General features: G+C 44.2%; 1 protein-coding gene across 5 annotated transcripts in view; it reads left to right on the forward strand.

Moving 5' to 3' along the window:
- KCNH7 (potassium voltage-gated channel subfamily H member 7) overlaps positions 1-24,293 on the forward strand; it is a 416,570-nt gene that overhangs the window by 95,511 nt on the left and 296,766 nt on the right. The gene's annotated exons all lie outside the window — the stretch shown is intronic.

Genomic DNA, 24,293 nt, shown 5'->3' on the forward strand with positions numbered 1-24,293 from the left:
CATTCACTACAGTGCAAAACCCAGCGCAGGGAGATGCTCTCATCTCCCACGCCCCCCCCCCGATCCCCCCTCCCGATGACATCACCCACCCAGCATTATGCCTGGTGGGGACTCTAGTGTGAGATGGAAAAGGGCTTGTAGATGGAAAAGGGGTATCACTCCTCCTGAGTCCCACCTCAGCCACAACAGTTCTGCCCAGATCAGCGGGAAATTTGATTGCCATTTTCTCAGCATTTTGCACATAATAAATAAATAAATAAATAAAATGGCCGCTGTGCCATTTTCCTGGAGACCGACACATGTGCACTAGACTATGCTCCAGCGCTAGATCTCCTAGTGACCCTAGTGCTCAAAGTCTAGACTTCAGAACCCTCCTCTTTATTATGCCCTGGGTGGTACATTGTTCAAAGATTACTATTAAATGAAATGAATACACAAAATGTTGTATTAGCTTACAGAGTTTTGCATAGTTTCCGAGCAGCCCAAGGCTTCCCTTCATATCCTTTATATAAATCATCCGAAATATTTTTATTATATCCGCCTGAGCCAGCTGTCTCACTTTGCCTCCTTTTAGGGCCAAGTCAGAGTCCAAAAATATTGTATTTAAAATATGCATTCTATTCTCCAATCATGGGGGAGATGTGTTACATCTTCTAAAGAGGATGTGTGGAGAAGTTGCCCAATCAGCTTCCAGCAGTCATTTAAAATAATAGGTAGAAGCTCATTAGTTGCTCCAGGCAATTTCTTCACTTGTCCATTATAGAAGGTCTGAGGGTACTTGTTTCCTATCACGGCCACAATCGCGGGCAACGTGTACCTTAAAATTAACATTGCCCCCGACGTGACCGACGCGATGCCCGCGATTTTGCCATAGGCTTCAATGTTAAAATAATTTTTAACATTGAAATCGGGAGCATCGCGTCGGTCTTGTGCCATTATAATGGCACAAGATGAGATGGACTTGATTAAGTCCATCTCACATAGGAAACAATGTGAAATGGGCCAATATGACCCATTTCACATTGTATATGGCCCCGTCGTTACCCCACGATTGACGCGAACCCGAAGCGTGGCAAGCGCAGCGAGCCCGCGAGGGGCGGCGGTGCACGTCCTCCGACCTTTTCATTCCCCTACTATCCACGTCGGCGTGGAGTTGAGAATATAAAGTATGGCGAGCGCAGCGAGCCACCGAGCCCGAAGCGTGGCGAGAGGACGCGTATACCTGTGAAGTAATACGCGTCCCCTCGCGGGGCTCGCTGCGCTCGCCGCGCTTTGGGCTCGGTGGCTCGCTGCGCTCGCCACACTTTATAATCTCAACTCCACGCCGACGTGGATAGTAGGGGAATGAAAAGGTCGGAGGACGCGCACCGCCGCCCCTCGCGGGCTCGCTGCGCTCTCCACGCTTCGGGTTCGGGTCAATCGTGGGGTGGCATTCAGGGTGTCAAATTGGGGGTGTAGGGAATATTTTACATGGAATCAAATGTAAAATCGGGTCCCAGGGACCCTATTCACATTTGATTCAATTAAAAAATTGGGTCGGTCGCATCGCATGCGATTTGGTCGCATGCGATGCGACCGACGCGATTTTTCCGACACGACCACCCCGATGGAAATCGTGTGGCCGTGCTAGGAAACAAGTACCGGTCTGAGACATCTCCCCCATGGTCTCTTGGGTGATGGTTACCAGCAGGTGCGGAGAGAGAACCATCTTCATTGGTAGTCACTCGGGAGTAAGTAATACAAAATACAACGTTCGAACATACCGGTAACTAATTAGCTGATCAATAAAACATCTAGGGACCTGATTATGAGGGTTTCTTGTTTATCCAACAGTAAGAAGAATAATGTAATGATGAGCAACTTGTAAGTACAGTACGGTGTAATAGCTGTCATGGAAAATTAGGACAAACCAGGACACATGCTTGATCCACCCAGATCCTAATGAACTAATGAGCTTCTACCTATTATTTTAAATGACTGCTGGAAGCATCTACTCCTGGATGCCACCTGCTGGGGTATGGCACCAAAGTTCTGGCTCCTTCCCAGTAACAGGAGATGGGTGCTTCAGGGTTGTGGATAAAAGATTTAAAAATCAGAACGTCAACTGTCAGTCGACATCATAAAGTTGACAGTCAGTAGGTCGACAGGTACAAAAGGACAACAGAGACAAAAGGACAAGCGAATGGTCGCAGGAAAAAAGATGGACAGATACAGAACGTCAACATTGTTTAAATGTCAACAAGAATAATGTTAACACTTTAGGGTCATTCAGGTGCGGTTGATTATGCAGCAGGTGGCATCTATTGGCACACAAGCTGCCTGTCGCACAGGCAAAGAAATTTCTGTCCTACAGCGGAGATCCCTGACCTCTTCCCAACCCTTGAACGATGCTGACTCACCTCTCAGTCTCATTCAATGACTGTTTTGTTCCTATTAGTGAAGTACAACCATATACAGTATACTGGCTCTATATACATAAATGTTAATAAGGGAAATAAATAATAAATGACAACATTTGTGCCAAGAGGTGAGAGCACCGAAGAATGAGAAGCCAACTGGGGATCTCTCCTATCCCAGCACAAGCCACCGTATAAATATGTCCTGCCCTCTGTTATAACAGCCAATCACAATTACTGACACTGTTTAGATTGACGTTACGTTTCAGTGTTGCGGATATACAGCAGGCAGCCCATACACTGTTATGTACTGTATGACAGCATTTGTTTATGACACCTGCCCAATGAGCATTGCCTTATAGCATATTCTACCTGGAGCCGTTCCAGTGAATAAACTTGAATAACATTGCCCAGAAAGCATAGCCAGTCTATCAGTTTGTCTGCAGTAAATAGCACACCCATGACATTTTAACAACAATCATATATCATAAGGAATAACAGCTGGAGAAAAGAAGAAAAGATTACCGAAACATTGAGAGATGTATAACTGCCCCAAGAGCTTTCTATCTAGGTCAGCACAACACTCCAGAATGTGTTGGCAATTACAGGACAGAATTATTTTACTACTGTACACAATATTTGAAAACAGACGTCTCATTTTCTTTCCTCAACTCTCCAATTAATATTCATACAGTATGAACAACTTATTATTTCTACCTTTCTTTTCTAGGGAATGTAATTATCAGATCCACAATAATGCTGACATCATAATATCAACTCGGCAATGACGGCAGAGTTCATCACAAGGGGGAGGGTCAGGGGTACAGATTAGGCCTACGGCCGGGATACTTACCACAATGCTGGTGCGCCAGAACTGACGGTCAGATGACCGCTGCTGGAACCAGCTAAATGACCGCTGGAACATTTCATCAGTGTCTTTATTATGAATGTCGACAAGGTCAAATTCGATATTATGACCTTGTTGACATTCTCTTGTCAACATTTTGAATTTCGACATACTATTCCCTTTTTAGGGTGGTATTACATGGATACTAGAACTGAGCAACCATTTAATTGCCCAGGGGTTGTGTCACGTGATTTGTCCTCTGGACGTGCAAGCAGAGAACTGCTACCTTATGGCTGCTCACAGGATGGCCATGGGTGTCTAAGTACATAGCTCTGGGTACTTTGTGATGGTAATTGAATCTGCCCCATAGTGTTCCACTGCTTCTGTGTTGAAACATTGGGAATAAATGGGAAATACTCATTTATTGAAACATTGGTGCATTTTCATGGCAAAGCACTGGGCTTAATGCCTGACCTGATTGCTGCACTGCAGGTGGTGCAGATGTTACCTGTTAAAGAGAGTTTAGCCTCATACACAAGGGGTGACCCGGCTTTCAGCCGAGCGAAGGGCTGCAGCACGAACGCTCAGCGCACATTGCAGTGCACCCGCTCAGTACACTGCACTGCTTTGTGCTGAGAGTTTGTGCTGAGTGAGGCTTTGCCTATTTTCATAATAGGCAAAGCCCCACTATCTGGGGGAAGCCAGTGCAAGCAGGGTATATATACGGAGCGTTCCGTGGTCCTGTTCTAAGTGATCTAGTCAGATCGCTTAGAAAAGGGGCTGAAATCGCCCTATGTGTACTGTATGGACCTTTAAATTTGGCTGAGCTATTTTGTTTCTGTTCAGGGCAGATACTGGCTGCTTTATTCAATTTAGATTTCAGGTTCAACACACCGCACCCAAATCTAACTGTCTCTCTGCACATGGTACATCTGCCACACCTGCAGTGCAACATGGTTGTGTCCATTTAAGAAAAATACAGCTTTGCAATCAGGACTAAATAACCCCCAATGGTGTTAAGCCCAGTGTTTTGCCACCCAGGGAAATAATATATGACACAATCAAAGATCATTGCAATAGCTTGAAAACTGCACATCAGGCTTAGAGGTGCATAGTTCTCTCCCTGGGCATTCAAGTTAGGCATTCAGTGTGAGATTGTTTACAATATAGTAGTATACACAACCCCCTGGTAGATTGTAGTACATAGTAATTCAGGGTTTTGGTGTTCCTTTCTGTGGAGTATGCAGTATTTGGTAGTAACTTGTTCTAGGTTTAGGTACAATCTTATGCGTTCCCACACTTTGGCTCTATAGATGTTGCCAGTGAGGTCCCATCTGTATGCCAGCTGAGGAGATCACCTTCTGGGGAGCTCTCCTGTTCTATGTGGTGTGGAATTTAACTTCAGTGGGGCTGTGCTGATGGCAGTGGTCTGTGATGAGACCCTGTTAAATATGTCAGCTACTCCATGCCGGTCATCTAGATCAGTGGTTTACAACCTAGGTCCTAAAGTGCACCTAAAGGGGTGTACACACGGTGGGATTCACTTTGTATCCAATCCCGATTCTAACCGGATCGAATCGTAATCAAAAAACATGGCACCATAAGCACATTCGATTTAGACTATACAGTGCAGATCTGTACTATATACTACTATATCTGTACTATATAGTCTTGCCTGCACAGTCTATTTTCCTGTTCAAATTCAATGCCATGGGTTCACGCATCGAGATCGACTTGGGATCAAATGTGGCTGGAAACCGTTCGATTTGATTTTGCTTATAAATCGAGTAGAAAGGTAGTCACAATCGAGCCATGTGTACAACCCATAACAGTTCAGGTTTTCCCCAAGTCACCCAGCAGATGCGCTGTGTGTCACCAACTGTCACATTTTAAAAATCCACAGGTGACATGAAAAATGTGCTTTGTTGGGGTTACATGAGGACTGGAATTCTGAACCACTGAGCTAGACCCTTGTTATAAACGGTCAGTGTATATGTAAGGAACCGACAGGACAAGCAGAGATAAAGGAGTATAAATGTAAAGGAGTATATTCTCAATGTGTCACTTTACAGAAAAGAGTTTTAATAATACACCTACAGTAAATGCTTTCTGCCTTCAGATGAGGAATATCTCATACCAGTGGCCTGCACTTGAATATATGTTTTCTCTCCACTTATAAGATATAGCTTTTTGTTGTGTGCTATTACATTTTTTTTCTATAGATGAATTATATTTTATAATAAATGTTGATAGCATGAAAATGCAGACCTTGACATTATTGTTTCAGTATCGTATGTGCAGTGTATGCTAGCAGTGTTACACCAGCCTTATTGGAATATATTATTGAGCCAAGCAGGTTAAAGAATAACATTATTTAATACAGCAAATAACTGAACTTTCCTCAGATGGCGACATGACTGTTTCTGGCCTAATTGGAAGGTTACATAGACATGAAACAGATGTAATTATCCTGAAAATCATATTCCTGCTCACAGCATTGATTTTCTATACTTAAGAATGTTTAACAACTGTTGTGTGCATTGATTTTTTTTTTTTTTTGATTCAACAAGCCTTCAGCAACTATGGGGGAACTGCAAATGCTGGAAAGGCCAAGAGAAAATATTATGCTTAATGATTTATTAAGGAACATGTTTCCTTGCAGCATTATATAATCTACTGAGTATGACTGGGCCAATCCTCCCGGGGGTGAGATATTGTACCTAAGCTAATATGCAGTTACTCTAGGTACTGCATATTGCTTCAATTTAACAGAGACTTCCTTTGCTATCTCTTAAATGATCAATTATTATATAACACAGCGAGAAAGAGTTATTCGCACTGGAGGGTAATATTATTTATATATGTTGTGACCCCTTAAATAATGGTGATATACCAATGGGTGGCACCATGGTAAGGGTGTGCCACCACTGGACATGGATTTGGACAAAAAAAAGTTGAAAGACAAAAAAAAAGTCTCTGTGTGGTGCACAGGAAGAGTTTCGCAATAAAATGTAACTTTTATTCAATCATCTTTATAAAAACAGTAGTGAAATAAAAGACACAGTCAGGGGCGGATTTGGAATTTAAACCAGCCCAGGAAATTTTGCAAAGCAGCCCTAATAGAGGTGGAATCTCATGAGGGGTGTGGTCAGCCAATGGGGATGGGATACTCCCGCCTCGTATATCACTCCCCCCCCTCTCCCGGCTGACCACACCCCATCACAAGATTTCCCCACCACAGTTATGCTGCACGCATGTATGAAAGATTAGGGTTAGGCTGAGGGGTGGGGTGTGTGTGAATGCACAGGATTAGGCTACAGATGTGTGTGTGTGTATGGATAGGGTTAGGCTACGGATGGTTGTGTATGGATAGGGTTAGGCTATGGGTGTGTGTGTAGTGTTCACTGTAGGATTTTTTAAGGGCAGGGTGCTGCCCCTGAGCGGGCACACCCCCCCCCCCCCCCCGAGAGGTATTTCCCCCAATCACTGAGCTGGCATCCTCCCGACACAATAACTTATGGTGTAGTGGGGGTGACAGCAGCAGGGGGGCACCTGGAAGGAAAAAGAGTGGACAAGCGCTGTACTGAATATATCAATATAAATTTATTAAAAAATATATATAAAAGGTATTTCAAATATAACAATTGGCCATTTTCAGACACACAAGACTTACATACATATAAGACAAACACACCCCTTGATGGTGAACTGGTTATATAATTTCACGCAGTCAAGTTTCTTCTATTACCCGATTAATCGGTTAGTTGGATTAGTTTTTGTATAGCGACACAGTCCCCACTATATGTGCACATTGGTTAGTGGTATATTAGTTTGTAATCCAAGGAGGGCTAAAGACAGCTTACTATCACTTGTAGATTTCTCCGACCAGGTAATTTTCAGGTCTTATCCAAGATGTTCAAGTGGATTGCAGCTTGCCAGTGTCCCCCTGGTGTCTCCTCAACGCGTTTCTCCGCCTGGACAATCTATCAGCGGCTTCCTCAGGAGGTACCTCCTGAGGAAGCCGCTGATAGATTGTCCAGGCGGAGAAACGCGTTGAGGAGACACCAGGGGGACACTGGCAAGCTGCAATCCACTTGAACATCTTGGATAAGACCTGAAAATTACCTGGTCGGAGAAATCTACAAGTGATAGTAAGCTGTCTTTAGCCCTCCTTGGATTACAAACTAATATACCACTAACCAATGTGCACATATAGTGGGGACTGTGTCGCTATACAAAAACTAATCCAACTAACCGATTAATCGGGTAATAGAAGAAACTTGACTGCGTGAAATTATATAACCAGTTCACCATCAAGGGGTGTGTTTGTCTTATATGTATGTAAGTCTTGTGTGTCTGAAAATGGCCAATTGTTATATTTGAAATACCTTTTATATATATTTTTTAATAAATTTATATTGATATATTCAGTACAGCGCTTGTCCACTCTTTTTCTTTTCTGCATTATTGTTCCACAAAGGGGTTTGGTAATCCCCCTTATGGCCCAGCAGCAGTACTGAATATTAAATCAGCGCCTAATATCAAATTGTATGGTTTGGGCACCTGGAAGAGCTGACATGCCATTCTCAGTAGAGGTGAGTGACGCGTCAGCGTGGCGGGGGCAGGATACAGCTGAAACAGCTGCTCTGAGTTTAGCAGAGTGTCAGCTCTTCAAGCCGCATCCCACCCCCCTGTCGCACTCACAGGCCGCTCGCCTCCTCTGATGAGAGCGTTTGTTAGCTCAGCTCTTCCAGCCGCATCCAGTCCCCTGCCACTCTCAGCCTGTCAGTGTGGATGTGTGTGTGTATGGATAGGATTAGGGTACAGGTATGTGTGTGTATGGAGAGGGTTAGGCTGTGAAGGGGTGTGTATATGGATAGGGTTAGGGTACAGATATGTGTGTGTATGGATAGGGTTAGGCTACGGCTGTGTGTGTGTGTGTATGTAGATAGGGTTAAGCTGTGAAGGGGTGTGTCTATGGATAGAGCTAGGGTACAGATATATGTGTGTGTGTGTGTGTGTATGGATAGGGTTAGGTTACGGCTGTGCATGTGTGTGTGTGTAGATAGGGTTAGGCTGTGAAGGGGTGTGTATATGGATAGGGTTACGCTCCCCATGCTTCCAGCTCGGTGCCTCGTGGTGCTCGGCACACTATTATATTGTCTCTCCACGCCGTAGTGGATGGTAGGCACATGTCGGCTTAAAATATTGTTTAAAATAATACATGTCAACCTTTTTCCTGTCTATTTTTGACCATGTCGAAATTTTAACTGTCCACCTTTTCACCCTGTCGACCTTTTGATTGTCGACCGTTGAACCCTGTTGACCTTTTCACTGTTGACCTTTTGGCTGTCGACCTTTTAACTGTTGACCTTTCGACTGTCGACCTTATGACTGTCTAGCTAGAGTCAATCTATCACGAGTCCGGATACCAAGCATAGGATAGACATCCTCAACCCCCTCGCCCCCACCGGCGCTGGAAGGGGAAATGTGGCCCCTAATTGTGATGTGATACCAAAGCCGTCACAGTCGACACAGCGCTGCAAACCATATGTGAATTGTGCCAGCAAAAACATTTCAGTTCACACTTCCAGTGTGCCAGTCACATGCCAAATAGCTGTTGGCCAGCTGCGTAAGCTGAGGCTTACTAAGCTAGCCAGGCGACTCATGGACACTATGTTGGATCCCAGCTTGCTACATTGGTCACAGTACTGGGATCGCAGCTACAGTACATGCAGGAGGCCTCTCTAATACTGAGACATATCCTACATGCCCCGCCTAGAGATCCGATAGACATTCATCATTCGTGCTGTTTACGATGTTTCATTGAACTTCCGTCCATGTCTGAATTAGGCCCAGTGGTCTGAACTAGCAGCCTCAACGTCACTGTTCAATTTTGTCTGTGCATATATAATAATGCTGCCGAAGATGGAAAATACATCCCTGTTGCTCTGGTAACCAGTATAAAAAAATAAACACTGTGCCAATAACTATTCAAATAAATGTAACATTTTCTTTAGACAGTATGTACTTGCACAGAAGTGATTTATTCATATTAAAAGGTTATATAAAATCTCCTAGATGAAATCACCACCATATATATCAGGGCTGGGCAATTGCGGCCCTCCAGATGTTGAGGAACTACACATCCCAGGATGCTTTGCATTAGTTTTGCTATGTGACCATGCTGAAACTGATGCAAGGCATGCTGGGATGTGTAGTTCCTCAACATCTGGAGGGCCACAATTGCCCAGCCCTGATATATATGGTAAAGGAAAGTAATCACTGTAATAAGTTGATACATTTCATGGAACACAAATTAACTTGCTTTAAACTGTGGAATGCACTTGGTACTGAAGGGGTTAATGTTACTTCCCTAGAGCTCTTTGATGGAGACATTACTGAAGGTACAGATGGAGCTCCTCTCAGCCTGTGCTGGGAATCTCCAGATTCCCTTAGCTGGCGATCGCCTGCGGAGAGGCGCTGAAACTGATGGGGATGCGCAAGCATCTCACATGCATGCGGGTCCCTCTCAACACGGCGGCAGGGGGCGCTTTCCCTGCCCATCTCTGATTCAGGGAGATGGGCATGTATCGGGGTGGGGGAGCTGCAGCGGTGGGCGGGGGAGGGCTCTGATGGAATGAAGCATGCAAGCATCTCTTGCACTCACGCCCCCTTCTGGCGAATGGCAGCAGCTGGTGGTCTGCAATTCAATCACCAGGAGCAGCTCCGACGGGAGATGCTCCATCGGTACATGCCAATGACTTCAGTTTTTCAATTCAGGCCAGTGGAAATATATTTTTAACAATGAGGATTCCAGGACGATAATAGAACCATAATAGGAGTTCTCATTTGTCATTTTTGATTCATGAGTTTCCTTCTTCTCTACCATTTTCTTCTTTTTCCAAAAATAAAGCTGTCCTCTAGCCATGTTTTATAGAGTTTGTACAGCCAGTTTCAGCACTGGAATATAACTGAAACCATGGAGTGACGATAAAAAAAAAATATTCTCTGAAAACAATTCTTATTGTCAAATAGTCAAAAATAGATTATAGAACCTAAATAGTAACAAATCTCCTGGCCCGGATGAAATACACCCTAGGATACTTAAAGGATTGAGTTCTGTCATAGCACTACCATTATATCTGATATTATCATTAAACTCGCGGACGCTACCAAGGGACTGGCGCATAGCTAACGCAGTACAAATATGGAAGAAAGGTAGCAAAACTAACCCTGAAAATTATAGACCGGTCAGCCTTACATCCATTGTGGGGAAAATATTGGAGGGAATAATAAGAGATCGTATCCAAAATTTCTTAGAACACGAGAAAGCGATAAGTAAGGCTCAGCATGGGTTCGTCAAAAATGTCAGACTATTTTAATTAGCTTCTATGAGGAAGCCAGTAGGGGGCTGGACTTAGAGGAATCTGTTGATGTAATACTGCTTGATTTCGCTAAAGCTTTTGACACAGTGCCTCATAAATGGTTATTAATGATACTAGGTAATTTAGGGTTAGGAGATAACATTTGTAAATGGATTACAAACTGGTTGCACAATCGGTGACAGAGAGTGGTGGTAAATGGCATACATTCCAGCTGGGGTAAGGTCCAAGTGGAGTCCCGCAAGTGGAGTCCCGCAAGGTTCAATATTGGGACCCACCTTGTTTAATATATTCATTAATTATATTGAAAGTGACATAGTAAGTAAAATTGTAATATTTGCGTACAACACGAAATTGAGTAAGGAAATTAACTCAGGAGATGTGGAAACACTACAAAGTGACTTAAATAAACTGGAAGGGTGGAAAATGTAGTTTAATGTTCAAAAAATGTAATTCATTATGGAAACAAAAGTAAACAAGCTACTTATTGGCTAAATGGAGTTATTATAGGGAATTCTGCTGTAGAGAACGACTTGGGGGTCATCATAGATGAAAAATTGGGTAATAGTGCACACTGCTCAAGTGCAGCAGCAAAAGCAAACCGGACACTGGCATGCATTAAAAGAGGTATGGATTCAAGGGATGCCAATGTGATAGTGCCTCTTTACAAGGTATTGGTGAGACCCCACTTGGAATATTGTGTTCAGTTCTGGGCACCGCACCTTAAAAAGGACATAAATGAATTGGAACAGGTACAGAGAAGGGTGACAGCTAGTAAAAGGTCGTGAATCACTAAAATACAAAGATAGGTTGACCAGGCTGAATATGTTTTCACTGGAGAAATAGAGGTTAAGAGGTAATATGATTAGTATGTTCAAATACAGGATTGGGAATCATATGGAACTGGGACATGATTTGTTCACTAACAGGCCTATACTTAGGACACGTGGGCATGTACTGAGGCTCGAGGAAAAGAAATTCCGTACTGAATTAAGAAGAGGATTCTGGAACTAATTGCCGGTGGGGGTGATTACAGCAACTACTGTTAATGAATTTAAATGAAAACTGGATGCATAATAAGAGAATCCTATAGATATGAGTTACTCAAGTCAGTAGTTACAAGTTAGATAGGTTGAACTCGATGGACTAACGTCTTTTTTCAGCCTTAATTACTATGTTACTATGTTATTACATGTAATCACAATGTAAATCTTTGTTTGCCTGGCTGTGTGGTTCTAGAGCGTAAGAATGAACTCCTAGGTTTAGTACCCTTGGGTCAGAGATTCAGCTTTAGCTCAGTGAGTACAGTATCTCTGACTTGATTATCCTGTGGGTGAGCAGGCAGGTGTTCCTGCACATGTAGATATATAAGAACAGGAAAACAGATGGCATGCAGATGCAGCAGGTGACATAATGCACAGGTGACAAGAAATGGAAGCCAGGACATGTTAATTGGATTATTACAGAAGTAAGATGGGTTTATTAAAAGTCTCTTATTTACAGCCTCTTGCCTTTTGATTTGTGGACACTTGACAGCACAGATCATGTTATTGTGCTGTACAAATCACTTTGTTGTACATTACTGCCAGGAAAACATACATAATTATTATGGCTGAGTTAGATTACAGAAAAAGAAATTAGATTTTTTGAGAACCCTTTAATTTCTTCAGATCTCGGCCAATGTACAGTAGTTGTGTCCACTGACCCAGCTTAATCAAAGTAACATCATGTAGATGGGGGGTCATTACGGTGACAGTTGTGCTGCTGGCAGTTTAACTTGTATGTGTAAAATACAGGTTTGAATACCTATAATTTTGTTTGTCCAGGCCTCGGATGAGTTTTGATAATGATAAGTTTATAGAACCATAAAAGGGAAAACATTATGCATTAAAGAGCACATTAAAAGTGTGGTTTGAATTATTACTATTTACTTAATATTTGGTTTGTTCGTTTGTTTTTGCAACTACTGTAGCTTACTACATAATGATCCTGATTCAGATATAGAGGCATTGTCGATATGTGCAGTGGAGTGCATGCGTGTAAGTCGCACTGTGTGGCACAATGGTCATGCGGCGGCAGTCGCAATGAGGATTATTTGCAAAATGGTTGACAGGGAGCATTTGGGGGAGGTATCGGGAGTGGCTACTGAAATGTAGGTGTGTCGTGACCATTTTTGCGGCATGTCAAATCTCAGCAGCTGAGATATTTACATATTTTCGGACAGCTGCTGCATACGGAATTTACTTGCAAAGTCATTTTTCCTTATGTTTTGGTAGCAGATTTTTTTGTACAGGAAGTTGTTTTGTGGGAATACACTGTATTCTGTCCTAGGATGCTTGTTTTGCGATCATTTTGTCATGTTTTTAAAGGCTTTACCCCTGTGTATGTGTGTGTAAGTATTTACCTGAAATAAGGTTAGGGCCGCTGCTAGAAGTAGTGTAACCTTGGTGTATTTGCACACACAGGGCCAGATGCAATAAGATTCAGAAGTAATAAAATGGAGACGATAAACAGCCAGCCAATCAGCTCCTACCTGCCATGTCATAGACTGTGTTTGAAAAATGTCAGACAGGAGCTGATTGGTTGGTTGTTTATCAATCTCCATTTTATCACTTTTCAAGCTTAGTGCATCTGGCCCACAGAGTGTAACAGAAATCAGGGTTACACAGGCAAATTGTAGAAACTAGTTGTGTACAAATTGGGCCAATCTGGTGGCTGTCGATCGGGGTGCCAGCATCTGCTGGCAGAGAGGGAGGGACAGTGCCAGGGGGACAGTTCCGAGATAGTAGAAATAGACTGTGCTGCACAAACTATTTCCACTTTAAATTCCAATACCGTGGGGCCGCGCATCGAAATCTAATCGGGTTTGGGTAAACACGGTGCAATTTTGACTATTTTCTATGCAATTTTGACAATTTACTCAAAATTTAGAGTCAACCGTGTGTACACAGCATAAGCATGAGTTGAAACAGATACTCAGAATAATAGATACTTTGCAAAGAAGAACTTGTGAACAAGCATTGATGATAAATATAGAGTACTGGTAGTTGAGAAGCACAGGCACTATGGTGGCTGCTGATAGCACAGGCAGGTTAGTTATTGCTGAGATATGTTGTAGTATCAGAATACATAATACTTGGCAGATATTGAAGTACTGTATATTGCAAACACTCAGGGTACTTGGTACTGCTGAATAGATACTGTACTGTACTGTATATTGCAGACTAAACATAGAACTGGGATTACATACAGGAACCTTGTGATGCTGTAAAAGCAGGTTACACCAGGTAATACAGGTTTGGTCTGAGTCTTGGAGAAGATACTGTAGCAAATGCCAGGCAATGCAGGTATGCTCAGAGTCTGATAACAAGTCTCAGACTGTATCAGGCAATGCAGTATTTCCAGAAGTCGGAAGATTGATGGTAGAATTTATGTACATAACTTTAATTGAATGATTTTTATCTGTGTGTATGGATGTTCCAGGATAACTTTGCGCACTACCTTATCATCTTAAGGGACAATCCAAGTCCGAAGATGGGTTTAATTGGATGGCCCCTTATGGGTGCTGTCAAAAGGGTGCATGCTATTTCTGTTGTTTTCATGCATTGTGATATCTCGTTGGAAAGCTTATGACTCTCTGACCACAACCAGGGCTGTTGGAAGCATCACCGGGCCCCATTAAAAAATTGTCCTGCCCCAGAAATACTCACCACAGAAGGGGCAGCTGCTACCTTTTGTTTCAGCCCCTCCTGCCCTGGGGCTGCTGCTGCCGGCTTGGCTGTTTGCAGCCACTCGGGTGGGGTCGGGAGTGCTCGTGTGTTCGGGCACTCAGCCTTTCATCTGTTCGGGCATTCCTGTGTTTGGATGCCTGAACACACAAACTGCCAAGCTCTGCTGAACCTCCCTGAACGACCCTGACCCTCCCCGTGCGCTACTGGTTCACCGCTGGAGGCACCACTGGCGCACCGTTTCTTTACAGTGGCATGTACAGAAATTTCTCGGGAGAGCCCGCTCCTGCAGCGCAGCTCAGCCCGAGAAATTTCCGGTTATACCACCGAAGGGGTTAAAGGCCTATAAAGATCCACTAAACTAAAAACTTTTTCACGTTACAAAATTTTTGAGAATTGCATAAGATTAAACTTTTGTCCGTCTGTCGGATGGGCCTTAAGACTAGTTTGGAATAAATTTATGTCAGAAGCTTGGACACAGCTTAATCTCTGTCTGGGAGGCTCCTGAACAGCAGGCAAGTCTCCCACATTTCTGGATTCATATCACTCCTGTGCAATATTTGTAGCATCATCAGTTCCAGCCCAATATTGGAAACACCATTGTTTTCAGTCCGATATTAGACATATCTTAGGTTCCAGTCAGATATTGGAAATATCATTGGTCCTTGCCCGATATTAAAAGCCTCATCAGTTCCAGCCCAACATTGAAAACATCATCGGTTCAGCCCGATAGAAGCACCATTAGCTCCAGTCTGATATAAGCACTACTGGTTCCAGCTTGATATAAGCACCACCGGTCCCAGTTTGCTATAGGCTCCATTGTTACATGTCCATCATCTGAAAAGTAAATTCAAGTTGCAAATCCAAGCTGATATTCCTTCCAGTTATCCATTCTAGCGTAGTATCCATAGACTCAGCCAGAGGGCCGCTACCTGCATGTCGGACAAAGCTGACCGTATACCCTAGGGAAGACCGCTGCCATGTTAGATTACACTCCTCCGGCTTGGGTATTAATCATCTGACTGGTATTCGGAGTTCACTTTTCTCAGTCCATGTGTAAGAATTATCTCAAGCCTCCCGTTTCATCCCTCAGACTTCCACCACTGGTCCACCCGGCATCACTACCGGGAACACAAAATACAGTTGCCCTGACAGAGCTCGGAACCACTACTATGAACCCTGAAACGGAGCATCTGACATGTAGAACAAACAGTTCTGACTTGATGAATTGGCACTGAACACACAGTGTAACAGGTATAAATTAGTACACCCAGGAGCAGCCCACAGCTTCGAAATAGGCAATTTGTGCAGGTAAGGGAAGGACATCTCATCGTGAGGGTTCACAACCATCAATGTTTTTGTTATAATGGCAGTGGTTTTACCATTCGATTGTAGTGTTATGATGTTTAACGCCATCGAATGGTAATCATTTGATGGTGTTGTGAAGGTTCCGCCACCAGTGCCATTCCCAGCTTGCCACGCTGCAGGGGCGTTGCACAGGAGCAACCACTCTACATATGGTACCATATGGAATTTAGAGGTAATTCAGACCTGCTTGCTAGGCTGGTATAATGGCTGCCTATCGAGCAGTTAAACACTGACCGAATCCCAACGACATGATGCGAGCAGATGAGTACGCTTACGCATCTGCACGAATGCGGCCGCACAGAGGGAAAAAATTATTCGATGGTTGCTCACCATCTAATGATTTTTTTCCTCCCTTCGCAGATATAAGTAAGCCTATTCTTGCTTTTATCCTGCACAAAGATTGGTCGAATTGGGGGCAGGCCCTGATGTCATGTGACATCAGCCACCTGCCCTTAGCAGGCTTGGGCCTGATTGCAGTTGTTCGCAGGGGTACGCCCAACCTTTCTATGGGCACGCCCACCGTTTTTGTGAGCACGCCTATAAAATCCTGGAAGGACCCCTGCCTGGCCAAGGCATCAGCCAATGACATCCTCACACAATGGGATACTGTGAGATTTTAAAACATATCTAAACACCTGCGTAGCAGTGTATGTGTTGTTTGCACAGATACATGCAGGCCTTATTATACGTGTGGCCCTAGTGTATGCACTATCATCTATTGTAGAGAACATAGCATCCGATAGAGCAGGGAGAAGTGGCGCAGGCCCCAGCGATCATGAGATTAGCAGAGAAGCTGAGTCATAGTGAGGGCTGTAGATTGTAGAAGGACTGCTAAAAGCTGGGAGGATTTTAATGGATTTTTTGACAGTGTGAAGTCATCCGCGGTTTGAGTCGTAGCTTGCAGGAAACCTGATTCCTGAAGTACCACAATATATGCTGGAGATCTTTATATGACTGTTAGTGCTAATGGAAGAAAGGAAATGATTGAAAGAAAAGGCTGCTGCGAATAATGTGATCTGGTAATAGAAAAGAGCACCTTTTTATGAAATATGGAAATATTAGATAGAGTAATCATTTCTACTTCATTTCTCCTGTATTACCTCTCTGACTGGCATTTAACCGCATGCCCTAAAATTCTATGGTGTAAACGCTACAGGCAAAGGTTTTTCATTGCTACGACACACCATTAAAAAATAGCAAAAACTGCAATGTAATCATAGTTTTAGGGGAACGTAGTGAGCATCGGTTGTGGTGTTCATCTGTAACTGCAGTCTGAGTAAAGCCCCGTACACACAGGACGATGTGTGGTGCTTAAGTTCAGATCTCTCAGCACACATCGTGGTACACAAGCGATACAACAGCGATCTGTGCTGACAGTGGCGTAACTTGAAATGTTTCTCCCCCAAGCCAAAAAAGTCTCTAGCGCCGCCCCCCCCCCCCAATTAAACATATATTTTGTTTCCTACATGCTCATTGCCAGGGGTTTCTTGCTTATTGCCAAGGGTTACATGCTTGTTGCTAGGGGTTACATACGGTGACATGCTCATTGCCAAGGGCTACATGCTTATTGCAATACTCAGGGCATGAAGGGAGGCAGTACATGGGCGGCTCAAGCTGTTCCCGCCCACCGCAAGGTAGCAATCCCATTGATTAAGGCTATACACAGCGCCTATTGGCTGCTGTGTAAAGCATTAACCAAAGGAGCACTATCTTGTGGCATGAGTCTCATGACGCACGCTGCTGGGCCCGGCGCCCACACAGACCCTGATGCCAATCACTTCCCCAAGCGGCAGCAGGGGCTGCCTTACAGTAGTTAAGCCACTGTGTGCTGAGCGATCTGTTCTGAGGCAAAACACTGCGATCTAGCAGGATAGACAGTGCATTCCATCACTATGGGGCATACACATTGAGCAATCAGTGCTTCATTTCTAAGTGATCTACTCCGATTGCTTAGAAATGGGGTTAAATCGCCCCAAGTGTATGCCCCATTAGTCTCTCAGATTTGCAGTCACAGAGGACTTTGCAAGGACAAGGAAACTGTGTTCGCGACACAGTCCTTGACCATATCATGCCCGGGAAGCAGGGGCGACACTTCCATTTTCCTGAATGCTAGCCACCCCTCCCTGCAAATGCCTCTGCTTGTCATTCATGCAGAGGTGATCGCATTCGCAGGACAAGTTCTGCACAGCTGTGATAGCGAACTTTACAAAGATCATTTCACACAAAAATTCAATTCACAACAACAATGCTTGTAAAGTAGGGTGGGTAATAAGCAGTCTTCCAGCTGCTATTGAACTACACATCCCAGCATGTCTTACCACAATTATGCTATTAGGGTATGCAAAAACTGGCAGGGCATGCTGGGATATGTAGTTCAACAGCAGCTCGGGGGCTTTTATTTTTAAACCTGCTTTATAGCTTTTTCCAAGCACTCACTACAATCATTCCCTTATGCACACTCCTTAAATCTACTTAAAAATATACAGTACACACAACTTTGCTGAGATGCATAGCTGGCACAGCCAATGTGCCTGCGACTATGACGCATGCATGCATACACACATGCATACCATTAAACTCTATGGTCAATCACTAGATGCAGGGCCTGATTAGAGTTCCAGGTGCCCTAGGCTAATAAGTAAGTAATTACAGTAATTATAATTTCTTTAACCTGCATGCTTGTTGCCAGGGCTAACATATGCTCTTTGCCAGGAGGATTACATGCTTATTGGCAGGGGGTTAATGCTTAGAGCGTACCAGCACTCCCAGAATCCACACTTCCCCTGACAGATGTAGAGGTCTAGTAGGACCTCTAGTGTTAGTCTCCTAGAAGGTGCAGCCATTTTTTGGGAGGCCGTTCTTGCAGATTTCATGCTGTCCACATGGAATCTATAGAGAGACACACCCCCCCCCCCCCTAGCTTCCAGGAGTAGGTACAGTCGCATCATCTATTTTGCCTGCGCTGCACCCTCCTGGCCCCCTCGCTACAGGTTGCAGTCTGATTAGCCTATTTGTCTGAATCCCGCTGTAAGTAAATATACCAATTAGTGGGGCAGATGAGATAAATGCAAGGGTGGTAAAGAGAGATAAACATCCAGCCAATCAGCTCCTTATTGACTTTTTTCAAACACAGCCTGTAACATGGCAGTTAGGAGGTGATTGGCTGGGCGTTTATCTCTCTTTATCACCCTTGCATTTATCTCTTGTTAAGGCTTAATACATCTGCCCCAGTGCTTGCTGCAATGTACAACTTTCGTTTAAAATATGTCAGTTAAAGGCATTGATGAACAGTAGCTTAGACAACCTGCAGATTGGTAAATATGCTGTATCCTCAGGTCTGCCAAAGGTATATGCTTCAATGCCAATGTATCCGAGTTTCTTTTTCCTCTGCTGTTGTGGTAATAAGTGTGGCAGGCATTATCTGTACCTTTTTGTATATGCAGATTTGGGAAACCTTCCTAGCAGAATTCAGATTTCTGATTTCAGCACCAACTGACTCAGGACAGCTCCCTCTGCAAACCAGTCCGTGCTCATGTCCCATACTTGATGCAGTTTTACAGTTCTCACTTCAAATCTGCTTCCTCTGTATCCCCAGTGACAGGACTTGCAGGCAGGTTCAATGGTTTAATGGATAGATAGACAGTGTCTAGATAGACAGTCAATAGTTCAACCCCATGTTGACATGGTCAAAAGGTCTACAGGTAAAAGTTTGACTGTGTCTAATGTCAACAGGTACAAAAGGTCAACATGACAATGTTGAGACATAAATGGTTGCATACTAACAGTCCAGGCATGAATATCACTAAAGAAATGAAACTATGGGCAGTATTCAATGCTCCCGATTCACCGGGTTTTTTTTTCAGCGAATCGGGCTGTTTTCACTCCTTGCGGTAAACCTTTTTAAATGAAAATCTGATTCACCCTATTCAATGTTCACTGTTCGCCGAAAGTGAACAGTGAATGCCGGCCATAACATATGCACGAGCGGAACCAGTGCAGCGGCCCCCTACTCATGTCTTCTGCTAGCTCTCCCGAGGGGCAGCTTCTGCTGCCTGTGTCCCCGGAAGCCCTCCTTCTCCCCAGCACATTCTGGGGCAGGCAGGGAGGCTTCCATCTCCCTGCCTGCTGCCATCCCCCGGCTCCCTGCGGTGGGTTAAAAATCACCGTCAGGGGCAGCGAGCCCCTGAGGCGTTGTATAGGGTGAGAGGGAGGGCTGGCAGCGAATGTGCAGTGCACCCTAAACAGGAACCCTGCGAATGTGCAGTGAATTCTAAACAGGATTAGTTGCACATACTGTAGCGATATTTCACATTGAATACCTGCCTTAAAGAAGCACAAAGGTGCGGGATATAATAAACCTTCTTCTGAACTAAGGATATCTCTAAAACCTGCACTCTTAAGGGATTTATTTACTAAGAAGGGAGTTCTATTGAAGATGTGATGTTCCTATGGGCAATCAGATTTTATATATTATCTTCTAGAAATGCAAAATAAATAAGAAGTAGATTCTGATTGGTTGCTATGGGCAACATCATATCTTCAATAGAACGCCCATCTTAGTACATAAAACCCTAAGTGTGCCTTGAGGACCGAGGTTGGTAATGGCTGCAATAGCTTAACCCTAATCTCCCCACAGTGCCCTTTCCCATCACAATGCTTATCCCTAACCTCGATACTCTGAGAATTTGGGGATTTTCACATGTTAACATTTCATATGTTGTATATCTCCAGTTCCCTAATGCTCTCCACTACCATCCTTCCTTCCTTCCTTCCTTCCTTCCTTCCGCAGTGCTTTCCCGGACCCACCCAATTTAAACAGCACCGGCTGGAGCCAATAATGGGGTCTGCGATTGACTTTCCTAATTACCTTGTACTTGAATACAACTTCTATAATGCATTCTGCTTTATTCCACCTGACAAATGCTTTTATACTGTAGCATAGCATTCTTATGCCCAATGGTTAGGTGCAGGATGTTCTAACACGTAATCGGGGGTTTTATCGCATTTACATATGCACAAGAACCCGCATACCGGGTTACCGCTGCAGGGGGTATCGCCAGCAAACTCTGGCGATACCCCATAGAAGCCTACAGGCTTTTTTTTTGTGAACCCTGGCACCCCGCACTCCCGAACCACTCCCCCTCTCCTGATGTCCAGGCAGCCTCCTGCTGTGCTGCCTGGACCAGTGACCCTTCTCCTCCCTAGCACCATACTTCCCCTTCCGGGAGCAGGGAGGATGAGGAGGCACCCGTGAGGGGGAGAGACACCGGATACCCACTAACACATCGCTGGGTGCGTTGCAAGAGCTGTCCTTTGTCATATATACATCTTAGTGCATAGGCGATTATTATCGATGTGGTAGCAGGCGAAGTGGGGCGGCGGATGTTAGTGCATCCCTAGGTCTTTCTGGATACGTATAACATTCCATATCTATCCTACAGTACATCCATAAACAGAATAATACAATTGCATTATGGCCATACACAATTTTTATATATTTTTTTAATAAATATATTATGTTATTTGTTGACCAGTTTAGATATATTTCGTATAGAGGTATTTTTTTCTTATACATTTCTTCAGTGCCGCTTTAATATCCCTTTAAATCTTGCAAGGATACAAAAGCGGCAGCTGTTGTCACTTAGGCTGATATGTTTTGAATTATTTAGGCCACAATAGGAGTCCGCTTTTTCACCGCAGAGACTGGTGTTGTAAAGCCTGCATCAGCTGCACTGTTACTTGGCAAACAGATCTGTCAATCATTGCTTTGCTCCTTAAATCTCCCCCTCCCCACCCATAGAAATGTGACTTCAAAATGAAGATTGAGAACTCTACTTCCCAATCATAATACAAATGCTGATGTGTTGTTTTTTTATAAAGCCCATTCATTTTTATACTGTAGTTCTACAGGTACAGTAACTGTGCCAGATTTCTCGTGTGTTTTTCGTTGAGTGTTTTCCGTATTCCCAGAATGGATCTCCAAAAATTGTTAGTTTTCATGAATGTATTTTAATTAAAACTAAATTTACTGTACTATATTTTCATGTGTTAACTTTATAGACAAATTATAATTTTATGCTAAAAAAAAACCACTGCATTCAAAGTAGTATTTTTCATATACTATAAATAATGTACATAACTTCACTTCTGATCTGTAAATAGGAACAGGGGCTGACTATATCACAGTGGGACATAGCAGGGAGGCCAAGGCTTGTGTACTGTAGCTAAAGCCTTTCACTGCTCCGCCGCAGTTGATGCTGGCAGCATTCAATCCGCCAATGCCGCTGGGGGAGGTCAAGGGGGAACACGGCCAGAGCTGAGCGGGGGAGGTGGCTGGAGTTTAAGGTGGGGACGGATGCAGCCAGTGCTGGAGGAGGGGATGCGGCTTCTCCCGCCATTGGTTGGTGCATCCGTCACGTGACAGTGTCCCCTCCCACGCTAGTCCCAGTAATGCTCTGCGGGGCGGGCGTTAGGCATCGGCTGCGGCACTAGCTGTATCATGGAGTATGTGCTACTGTGCGCTTGCTGGGGGACTTCTTGACAGGTGGGTGGGTGGGGTACAGGCTTCGATGGGGGTGCTGATGATGGTGGCAGGCTTTATGCTCCTAGTGTTTTGGAGCCCTAGGGCAACTGCTCTGAATAAGGTCCAATGTGCATAATTACTGTACTCTGCCATCTCAGCCTGCATAGCTGGCCATTTTTATCAACACGCCCTCTCTGGACTTTGCCTACATGAGAATGCCACATTACAGACCAGTTGACAGCCAATATGCTAAGATGGCCCTGTAGCATATACAATGTGAGCTTGGTGGAATATTACCACCCAAGATCACATTGCAGAAAGGAGACAATCCCTGCAAAGCGCTCAGCCGGGTTCTAGGGGGGTCTGCACATGCTCGGTTAGAGCTGACCCCCAGAGGCAGTACCTTGTTATCCCTGTTTTGAATTTGTGACGGGTCCAAGGTCTGCGTCATCGGACACAGACTTATTGCATCTTGGTGTCCAGATCCTACAACCAGGAGGAGTAAGCTTCCATAGGCTGGCCGGGGACTAAAAATCTTTGCAAATCCGAACTGATGGTCACGATTGTAATCTGAGGTTGCGTCCTGGTTCTTGCGAATGACTGCAGGAGCCATCTATCTACTGAAGATGCATCTCGCTCCATTTGAACTATAATTACACTGCAGCTTCCTTGCAGCTCTGCAATTCCTTACACACATGAGTTAGGCTCATTGAGGAGTGGCCATGTTTCCTTGGGATGTGATAAGCACTGAAAAGAGATAGACTGCCTATGCTCTCCTCCAGATATGCCTTCAATGACACATGCACAAGTGGCAGAACAGGATAAAGTGACAAGTAGGGATGGCCATTGACCATCTATTATTTAAAATCATTGATGGTTTATGGCCGATGTCAAATACTGGGGGAGAACCAGATGATTTCCCTCCATTTTTTTCCCAGGTGCACCCAGTATAGCTCTGCACCCCGACAATCCTGAAGCCCAGCCCCCACATTCTGATTGGACCACGGCCAGTTAGTCAAAGAAAATGGATGACCATCGATAGGTAAACCTATCGATGATCATCCATCACATAGTTTGTTACTATTGAAGGCTGGTTGCAGTATAGCCATTTATGGCCATCCAAAATTTGAAATTTCGCAGCAACCAGGGTAATATGGGTTCCTGACATCCCAAATACGGACAAGCAGCGGCAGACAGTCAAAATAACGACATGTTAAAAATGCCAACATTCGTTATGCCGACACATTCAAAATGTTGACATTTAAAATGTCACCATGTCAAAAAGTATTTTGACTGACGGTAAATTGACTGCAACTCGGTAATAATAATAGCGGAATGGCAATGTATTGTACTGACAGGATGCAGTTAAAATCCCGGCGGTCGGGATCCCGGCGTTCAGAATCCCGACGCCGGAATCCCGACCGCCGAAATGCCGACACATTCTCCCTCCTGGGGTGTCCACGACACCCCTGGAGGGAGAATAAATTAGTGTGCCGAGCGTAGCGAGGCACCGGGCCCGCTGCGTGGCGAGCGCAGCGAGCCCGCAAGGGGGGGCGATCCACGTCCCCCCCTTGTCGGCATTTCGGCTGTCGGGATTCCGGCGTCGGGTTTCTGAACGCCGGGATCCCGACCGCCGGGATTCAATACTGAATCCGTACTGACCTGTACATATTCTCCAGCTGGGAATTTTCAACACTGTTCTATAGCTGAATATTCAAATGAAATAGTTAATCTTCGAAAAGAATATTGTTGTATTATAATAGCAATTACTAGGACTCTAGTGTAATGTAATGAATAGCTAGGACATATATTTTTTTACATTATAATGAGCATTTCTGGAAATACAGTGTGTGATTGGTTGATGCCATTTAAAAGTACTTTGCTGACACAGGCATAATGTGATAAGCTACATTACCCGCTGGGATGCACCAAGTTCCAAAACAAACTTCATTTTCCAACAGCTGGGAAAGGGATGATTTTGCTAGCAGAGAATCTGTTGACATCCTACGTGAGAATCGGAGCCGTTATTTCCAAACAAGATCGAAA

The sequence above is a fragment of the Crinia signifera genome, chromosome 7, assembly GCF_055691185.1.
Source record: "Crinia signifera chromosome 7, ASM5569118v1, whole genome shotgun sequence".
Lineage (NCBI taxonomy): Eukaryota > Metazoa > Chordata > Amphibia > Anura > Myobatrachidae > Crinia > Crinia signifera.